This window comes from Anser cygnoides, chromosome 7 (assembly GCF_040182565.1).
Source record: "Anser cygnoides isolate HZ-2024a breed goose chromosome 7, Taihu_goose_T2T_genome, whole genome shotgun sequence".
NCBI lineage: Eukaryota > Metazoa > Chordata > Aves > Anseriformes > Anatidae > Anser > Anser cygnoides.
Genome location: NC_089879.1, coordinates 469317 through 479403, shown reverse-complemented (window position 1 = coordinate 479403; position 10087 = coordinate 469317). Strand labels below are relative to the sequence as shown.

General features: G+C 43.9%; 1 long non-coding RNA gene across 1 annotated transcript; it reads left to right on the top strand.

Moving 5' to 3' along the window:
* Window positions 1–4125: 4125 nt before the first annotated feature.
* LOC136791280 (uncharacterized) lies at window positions 4126–9116 on the top strand. Its single transcript, XR_010832913.1, has 2 exons — window positions 4126–5219; window positions 7433–9116. It is a non-coding gene; the product is annotated as an uncharacterized lncRNA (long non-coding RNA).
* The last annotated feature ends 971 nt before the right edge of the window (window positions 9117–10087 follow it).

The following is a 10087-nucleotide window of genomic DNA, read 5'->3' as shown; positions in this document are numbered from 1 at the left end:
GAAGGAGGAGCCTCGGCCTTTCAGCTCCCTCTTTTCTTCTCTCCCTCCCACCCCTCTCGCTGCACCCCAGGCGCTTGCTGCTCTCCCTTCCTCCCTCTTTGGAGCGGGGAACCAGCTCCTCTGGAAGAGGAGCCTGCAGCAAGAATGTGTTTTACTTTCACTAGTGGTGCAGAGGCATGTTAACCAAACATTTTATATTTAAACACGAGTGGTGTCCAAGGAGAGTGAAGGAGTCCTGGAGTCACTTCATACAATGCGCTGTTGTTTATCTGCAAGCAAAACAAAACTAAAAGTTTATTCTAATGCATTTTTGAAGCTATTAGCTTTGTGCATTGCTTGAAAAGAAGCATGTTGCCTTGCAGGACAATTTTATTTTCCTTTACAAGAATTCTGCTGGGTACAACCATAAGAAAACTCCAAAAGCTGAACTTGGTACTTCATATGGTATTTAAGTATTTCCAGTACTTTGAGGTATAGCTTGAAAACATTCCCAACACAAGCACACCTCTAGTTAGCTGAATCCCACCATATGCGATGCCTTTAAGCTGGACTGCTGAAAAAGAAGTAAGTTTTCATCACTAGTGTTAAGAACGGGAAATCAAAGCATCTTCTAAAGAGTTGTCGTGTTATGGTCCCTGTTGTTTCAGGACTGGTTCCCCGCCAGTGCTTAACTTACAGTTAATGAAGGGATTAACTGCTGTCATTTCATTTGCTTTCTAGTGGAAAGATGCATGGTATGAAGCATTTTCTTCTTGTGTGCAGTATTTTAACATCCACATGTGATACGATATAAAATGGCCAAGACACCACTTCAGAAATGCACCTCCTGCAAAAAGACAATGAGAGCTGTGATGAACCTTAGATCCTGTAGGAATTTCTTCAAGAGTCTCAAGCTGGTCCCCAAAGTTATGCTTTCTGCTCTTGATTTAAAGCTTTGCACATGCTACAGGCAATCTATTTTGCCAGAGCAACATAGCTGCTGATCATGGTCTTCACCTCATGTGAGTTAACCTGGTGGATATGTAGACACTAGGTAGCAGAGGGCCTTGCGAGACGAATGGAGATGCTGAGCTTGGCTGGACGGGAGCGCCCCGGAGGCAGCCGAGCGCGCCGGCTGCGTGGGCCGTGATCCTGCCACCCAGGTGGGACGTGCCGCACGGCTCGGCTCTGGCTGAAGTTTCCTGCGGGCGGATGGCCCCGTGCTCGGGTGTGTCACATCGCTGCAGCTAAGGTGAGCAGCAGGCATGTGTATAACAGTGGATATCAATTTGTCCATGGCAGAAGCAGCCAGAAGAAACAGCCCTGGGAGAAGGGGCTACTGAGCGGGCACGCGACTTACCTTGCTGAGCAACGCCCTGCATCAACCTGCTGGGCAGCCAGGCAAAGCCCTAGCTACAGACCGCATCTGCTGGCTGTTGTAGCACAGATCTGGAGATACCAAAGGGTTGAGAGCTTTTTCAAAGCTATTTTCCTTGCCTCCCTCCCCTCTGCCACCCGTGCAGCTGCATTAGGCAGGGCTGGGATAGGCAGCACTCTCCTCGCTGGGCAGGCACTGCCGGACGGGCAGCGGTGACGTGGGGCATGCGTGGGAAGGAGGAGGTCCAAGCTGCGTGCGGGCTTTGGGCTTTGGGCACGGTGCCTCCGAGGTGGAGGAGGGCCTGTGAGCTTGTTTTTGCCGTGGGCCAAGAGGGGAGGTGCTGGGGTTGCTCCAGTGCGGAAAACACCCGTGGAGACAGCCCCTCAGTGCGCCGAAGGCTGTAATTAGCAGCATGCAGAGGAAGCTTTGTTTGGCCTTTTCTGCACAGCGACTATTGCAATGATTTCGGCAGCTCCAAAACCAGGGATTACCCGAGTGTTGGTGATTCACAGGCAGGGCATGAGATGTTAGTGTTCAGTTTGTCTTTTGCAACACAATTTTGGCTGGAAATCTGAAACCTCAACAAGTTACGCTTAGGCAGTAATGAGCATATATGGATATCAGTCCTGGTTTTCTTTTCATGCTAAACTCATCTCCAGGGGTGAAGTAATTTGTAAATTCCGACCCCTTTGCTCCCATCATCCCACGTAGTAACACACAGAGATCAATGGTCTTTAAAGCTTGCATCAATTCTGAGTCTTCTTTCTATGTTGTTCATGACTACACTGTAAAATACGCTACAAAATAAAAATGTTTGGGCACAGAAGGGAGAGAAATATGGTACACATTTAACAATAACATTTCTATATAGAATTCCATAGTGTATTGAACCTACTTAATGAGTTTTCTAGATTAAGCTGAAGTCTGGGGAATTTTTATTATAATGCCATATTCCATAAAAATATCTATGGTCCTGTGAGAACAGACACCATATTAATCTATTTTTTTAATGCTAGATGATTAGGTAATAGAGATTTTGCTCAGATGATATTGACACTAATACTCTGTGTGATTCAGTTATGAAATATTCTGTCCCTCAAAGCCTTCTCCACCCCAGTCCCATGACATGGCATGAAAAGGGTGTAAGTGCAAGTGGCTGTGCAATCTGTGGGGTGTATGCTAAAGAGAGTCCCTGCCTTGAACTATGTCAGGACACATCACAGTTACATTTTGATACCAACCAGGAAGACCCCACGGACAGATCACAATGGAATGGAGACTGACGGATTTGTAGGGAACAGCCTGCACTTTGCCAGCCCACTGCTGTAATGGGCCAAGATTTTGTGGCTCTATCCAGCTTTGTCTTCTGCAGGAGCTGTGGGGAAGCACATCCTGGGATCTGGCATCCTTTGAGATGGTTTCAACACGCAAGGATGATGCACAGCCTGCCGCTGTGTCCTCTACCACAGGATCCCATCACTCTTTTATAACTCGGTGTTTGAGGTTTGCTTAACAGATTTGAGGAAAAACTTTTCCGGGAAAAAAAAAGGCACAGTAAAAGAAAAGTGCCTGATATCAGGTGTATCTGGAGGTTCCTCTCAGGCACAGAAGGGTCAGGAGCCCTATGGAAACAGCAGAACTGGCCTCATCACATGCACACTCACCCAAACTACATCATATACCCCATCTGAAAGAAATCTAATTCTGAGAAACATGAAGTGGCATAAATTATGCGTGAATTGTCTCCTTGCAAGGCCCCGCCTGAATTGCTTCCTCGTGAGACCTGGGAAGCCGCAGCTGCGGGGCTGCCCCAACCCCCCGGGGGGCGCAGCGGGTGCAGAGGCGATGGGAGGTGGAGGTGGGCTGCCGCCGGCGAGACCCCAGCCCGGACCAAAAACGTGAAAGGACCAGAGGGCGGGTAATGGTTTTCATGCTGAAAGTCACTGGCCTTCTGGGATGAGGGTATCTTTATGTTCGTTATGAAATTGCGTAAGATAAATGTTAATTCTCTTACTATGCCAACACGCTCACGGACCCCCTGTGGATTTCTATTTTGTTTTGGGTTGTTTTTTTCCTTTGTTTTTAGGAAAATGTTTGTCTTCCCAGGCATAAACTGTCAGTATAATAAATACAACGTTTCAAAAACAGTCATGCAATTACATCTCCTATTTCATGGGTACATTCATGCTCAACAAGCTGTGATTTCTCTATTGCTTTCCTCCATGCTAGTTTCTTGATGCTGTGGTCTTTTTGGTTTGTTTGTTTCTTTGTTTTTTTTGTTTTTTTTTTTGTTACCATTTTGTATGAACATGAAGGATTGATACCAGGGACCAGAGCTTGGTATTTCTTAGTGTCCCCTCGTACACCAGTCTTCATCTGCTGTTTCAGCAGAATCGGCTGAAAGTGCTCAATGTTCTTTTTACTCTTAAAAAAAATGAGAAGCTAGCTATCCAGTGCCCACAGAGACTTACGTAGACTTTCAGAAAGTACCTTGTTTTTCATAAATATTTAAGAAATATATTTCAAGATGCTACTTACTGGCTTACTTTCTGTGAGAAGGGACAACAAAAGCCACATGCTTCTTTGCTCCTTCAGGTAAATGGCATTTCTCACTTCTGACCTTTGCTACGGTTGGAAATCTGTTTCATCTTTCCCAAATGGTGGTTTTCCTGTGTAGAGCAGTGAGGTTTTGCAGTAATGAATTAAATATGTAAGTGTGTGTGTGCGTACACACATGTTTATGTATTTAAAAAGGAGCTGGAGGAAACGGCCGTTCACAAACTGTCTCAAATATTGTTACTGTACTCTGGGAGGCAGGTGTGCAGAAGAGTAATCAGTAGTTAGCTATTTATATCCTGCGTGCTCTAATCTGTTCCATATCTTTATAAAAGCTTTCATATCACACCTTCATATACATCACTAAAGCCATATAATAGACACTAACCTCTAGCAATGAGAAAATAAACCTAGATTATCACCAGCAGACCAAGCGACATAAACCAAATTGAAGTAATTACCTCTGAATGATCTCAACAGAGTGACTGAAAATTAAGTCTGAGCTGCCCTCTGTGCTCTACAGGAGACAGGGCACTGTGGGAGCACACAGCTCCCGCCGATGCTATCAGCAAAGGCCTGCCGAGCTCTCTCGTCACCTCCGCAACACTTCACTCCTTGCAAATTCTCTGTCTACTTCTAAAATGCATTTAGCTACTGTACTGGTATTCTAGCAAGGTAAACATATTTGCCTTTGGAAAGTTGTATGTCCTTGCTCTTTCACTAAGATGGTGAGGGTCTTTAAATACTTTTTCACTTTTGTATCAACAGAATATTTTAGAGACATGAACATTAGTTTCACCTGCTGCCTTACAGAGGATGGAGACAAAAACTCCAAGGTTTTCCTCCCTATCCTAAGGACTGAGAATTTGACAGCCAGGACGCCGCATGCAGCAGCACTGAGGTCCCTGCCCCTCTGTGGCTCCGTAAGTGATAAGCCACAGATGAACAAAAGCGTATTCGGTCCGTGAGAAACAGGTTGAGGGGGCGTATTCCCCTGCCACCGAACACCTGTCTGCGACCTCGCTAGTTTTCTGCAGCCTGAGGAGGTTCAGATTTGGGAAACCTGAAGCAAGCCCCGGTGGCTCAGAAAAGCATTGCGGAGGCATTGACTCGAGTTCTTCGTGCTGGACCAAGGGCACCATGAGCCTGGCGTCTCCTACAGCCTCTCCCTCCCGGCTTGCCGCGAGGCCCCGGCAGCACGCTGGCAGGCGTGGTGGGAAGGCAGAACGCGGAACACCGAGGATATCCCCAAAGCAGCGTGGCAGCTCTGGCTTTTACTGCAGTGTGGGGATAGATTACGATGCAGGTCAGGCTCAGACTGAATAAATAAATGGTGCTGCAGCTTTCCAATGCTACAGGCCTAACCTTTCCCAATTCCTGTTGTTCCGAACGTAGCTTCCTGCCTCGGCGCGTGAACAATGCTGGGAATGATTCTCGTGATTTCCTGGGGCACTGTCTTCCTATCTGACACAGCTTTTAAAGGGTCAAGACCATATGATAAACAGTCATTACGTTTTTCTCCAGGAATAGCCGCATTTCACTTGTAGATGAAATATCCTGACACATAAAGTTCATACAGTGTTTCAGGGTTTCTCGAGAAGTGCTTGCAAGGTATGACTGTTTATTAGCTGTACAAAAGTAAATATTTGGATGGCCTTTAACGCTGAAATAGCGCACCAGATGGATCTACCCAGAGCTAAATCCTCATAAGGGAAAGAACTATAGGAAGAGAATAAATAAGAGAAACAAAAATATGAGAGCTGGAAGATGAACTATATATATAAAATTGTGCAAAAAGATTAAAAGCAGATGTTGCAAACAATTTTAAAATTATTTTTATTTTTTGGTGGTGTAACTTCTGTAATAGTATTAAGATTGTCTTAAGTTTAAAAACGACAACATTCTCTGCTACTTTTCTTTAGTGAATGATAAACACTAAAAGAACAAATGATTCAAAACTGCTAGGCAAGGTTACCCCTCGATTATTATAAGAATTCAGTTAAGTTTCATTTGGAAATTTGTGCTATAACACTGCAAAGTCTGGTAGAGATTAAGAACCCAATAGAAATTTATGACAGCATTAATATTGCTCTAAGAACACTTGTGGAATGTCTTATATGAAACAAGTAGCACTATAATGGCAGAACTAAGCGTTAATGAAAGACATTATTAGTCAGCAGTCTAAAAGGCCTTAATCAGGTTCCAAGAAATACAGCAATAGACGTATCACTGCCTCTACGTCTCGGTTTAGACCCAGATCGTACTGTGGGCTACTCATACAGTGTACCAGTAATCCTAACAATGCTAGCCAAGTAATGTTTTGCTGGAAAGATATTTTGAAAGATGGAAGAACATTGTTCCTTTGCCCTATCCTCTAACTCACATTAGCTAGTCCCAAAGCTTACAGAACCTCATCCTTGTGCCTTGGAACGCCGCAATACAGTAACGGCGGTAACGTGACCAAGGAAAGCTGGAAAGCTTGCATTTAAACACAGCTTCCTCACCAGCGATACACAGCAGTGACACTTAATGCAGTGCCACTCCAAAGCAGTGCAACCAGATTCAATACGTTGTGAATCGCATGGCACAATGAGTGAATAAATATTCACAAACATTGAATGGCAATGATTTTCTGACAACTTTCCTGCAAAAAGTCTAGACTGAAGAATGACTTACGCATATTGTGGTCACCATGTAAACATCACAAACATCTGTAACAGGAAAGGTAGTGCATGGGTCCAACTGTTTTATCTTGGATATATTCAGAGGGGGAAAGAGATGGTGTTAATCCTGTCGTATATCAAATAAAAGCAGGTGAAGATGCTCATGTACACATGATTATCAGGAACTAACTAACGATCATACACTTTTCTTCTTGTTCAAGGTAATTTTGGCACAAGGTCTTTAAAAGAGCTTTTTGTAATTAAAAGAAGTCATCTAATTGGAGCTGATACTGCAGTACCTCTCTGAGATCCCATGGCTTATTAGCTGCATGTTCTGGTCTGTCTGTTACATACACACACAAATATATATACATGTTTATTGTCTGTTCAGGCATGTTTCATACAAGTTATTGCTGTGCCAGCAGCAACAAACTCACGTAGGCAATCCTTGAGAATGCCACCACAAACTGGAACTGTTCCAGGCACAGAAGACAACCCCAGTCCAATTCTTTGATCAAAGTCTGAAGTCTGCATGGCATAGAGCCATGGAGGAAACTGTCAGAAATGCTCGGTCCTATTCACTGGTTGCCAAAATGAAACAAAATCTGTGCTCATCACATTGAGCTTCCTTTACTTCCCCCAATTAAATAAATAAACAAGTAAACGGATAGGTAGATAGATAATTGGTACCCTTTTGTTCTGTTTTTTGTTTGCTTGTCTGCTTGCTTGTTTTTTATACCACAGAAGAATGCATTTCTCTGCAAATGAAACATTTTCTATTTGCAGTGCTTTTGAGTAAGGAAGATTGCTAGCTGAGTTTTTTCCTTGTAAAAAATGTGCTTTTTTTTTCCTGCAGATTGGCATAATAAAGAAGGAAGATCTTTGTGATGTAAACCTCCCTGCACTAATGTAGATTTCCTCGCACCATTGTACATGTGGCATTTAAACTGGCCATGTCCACTAGAGACTTTTCAAGCCTGTTGGCTCATACCACACCTGGAAATGGAAATGCTTTTAATTTCTGCAGTGCCACAGCTGTTCTATTTTAAATGGACCAGCCTTAAAACGGCTACACCTGGTGGAGCCTGGCACATGGAACATGGCTGTTGAAGAGGCTGAAACTTTTAATGCATTGTGATAAGCAGAAACTAAATACCATGAAATAAAACGTGGTCAAGAAGTACTTGCTCTTTTTTAAAATGTTTTTTATTCTGATTTCTTTTGCAATGTATATATTTTGAATATTAATAATGTTTTTTCTTACACAATGTTGACATCCATTTTTCAATCCCACATAAACCAATTGATGCTAATAATGTATCTTTTTAAGCTAAGATAGTTATTTTCTATACATTCTCAAATGATTTTGTGAATCTGAAATATGTTGGACAAAAGAGAGTCACTTGGTCAACATCACAAGCTGCTGCCAGAACAGCATCCTGCTAAGGACAGAATTAATTCGGATGTGCAGGAGCTCTAAAACCATTCCACCTGCCCTCACTACCGGAATTCCCAAGAAGAGTTCCAACAGGTGTCAGTGGTGGCTGTAACTTGGGTGCCAGAAGTGGACTAAGAACAACCATGACATGTTCTGCGGGCTGCTCTGCAAGTGAGACCATAGCAAATGGGGCCATAGGGATAAATGCAAATTGAAAAATTGAAGTCTCTTTCTTTATATTACCATTTTCCTGGGGTATATATTCTGCTTCTCACAAATAGAGTATTCAGTTGTATTTTATGCAGGGCACTGGAATCTTGAAATAACACACACGTGTTGCAGGAGAAAACACTGCAGCTCTTTGTGGTTAAAGGAGCAGATTTATATGCTTCCAAATTTTATTTCCATGCACACTAGTCTTATTCTAGAAGATTGTTTTAACTGTGAACTTTGTAACTGCACAAATGCTGATATTGCTGCTTGGGGTAACAGCAAAGGTGCAGACTTTGCTATTTGCACTTTGATCAGCTGTTGTCCCACTGTCTGCAGCTGAGTGAGCTCTTCACTGACCTTATAACTTCATATTGACCTAGCTGCAAGAGGAGCAGTGGAGTGAAAGAAAGAGCTTTAGCTTATAGGAGAATGGCAGCAGAAAAGGTAATAAGGGTTTCACCTACAGAGCAGCTGCAATCTCCACCTTTCTTCTGAAGAGACAAAACTCTAATTACACCTTCAGTTCATAACAGTGAATTCCCCAACATACTGCCCTGAGCTTCTTTCCTTTCAGAATGGACATAAGGCGTAAAGAAAATATAAAGGCAAGTGCTTACAGAGGCCTACTGAAAGGAAGTAGTTTTCTATGAACTTACTTCTGCAGCTCTTGAGCAGCTGAAAGAAATAGAATCTCACTGAAGATATTAGCCCGTGATATCTTTTCTGTTCTGATTTACTTCTACATCTGTATGCCTACCTTAAATTAAATTATACGCTATTACTTGCGTAAATGTGCACTGCCTTTTCTGTGATGATGTAAATCCACCTTGCTACAAAAATATGGGAACATCAACATTAAAATCAATTGCAGACACGTTGGAAAACATAACTGTGTATCTGGATTTATTTTTTTTTTCTTGGAATAACAAGTTCTGTAATAGCATTTCATTTATTTGTTTCTTGAGGTTTTTTTTCAATGCATAGCACAGAGTGTCACTGGATTTAGTGCTTGTTGGGATAAGGAACTTCATGCCAGGAAATACAAAGAATCTTTGCATCTGTGTCATAGACCGAAGACCTCTGAGCAAATGGCAACATAACAGAATTTTAAATAAAAGAAACTGTTTGTAAGCATTATAGCAAATAGTTTATGGTCTGTCGGAGGCTGGAGTTGCCTGCTTCAGTATCAAAAGTAAGACTCAGTAACTAAGTATTTCTGACGGGCTGTGATTCACGAGCGGGCAGAAGCGATCAGTTTGGAGAACTACAACAATTGTGAGGACTGTAACAGCTGGGGCACAGGCGTCCTCCTCTCTGGTCGCAGACGCAATCTAACTGTACGTGAGCTGCCCTCTGCCACCTTCAGCTCTTTGGCCTATGGAAGCATACGGTAACGCCAGTGCTGCTACACAGCTCCGTCATTCAGAAAGGGAGAAACGAGAGATCCGATCACAGCGTGACCACCAGCACTGCGGTGACCCCCCGAAAAGCTCCTGTTGCTGCCTGCGCCACTGACCAAGGCTCGTGCTGCACTTCGCCGCCATCGGGGCTGCCGCCGTGCAGAGCCCCGGGGCCCACAGCAGCCCCTGGGAGAGGCCGGATTTGGGGAGGAGCGGGGGAAGGCACCGCACCGGGCTGTGCTTTCAGCACTGAGGCCTGGGTCAGCAGCGGGGCCCCAGGGCTCGCAGGTGTCCCACGGGGTGCCCCTGCCCCATGGGGAGTGTGACACTGGGGGAAACGGATCCCAGGCAACAAGTTTGCGCCAAAATCCACTTGCCTCAGCCTCGGATCAGTTTCATGTTACTTGTGTAGCTTACAGATGCATTACAGCTCTGACATCCCTCGAGAGCAAACCTGGAA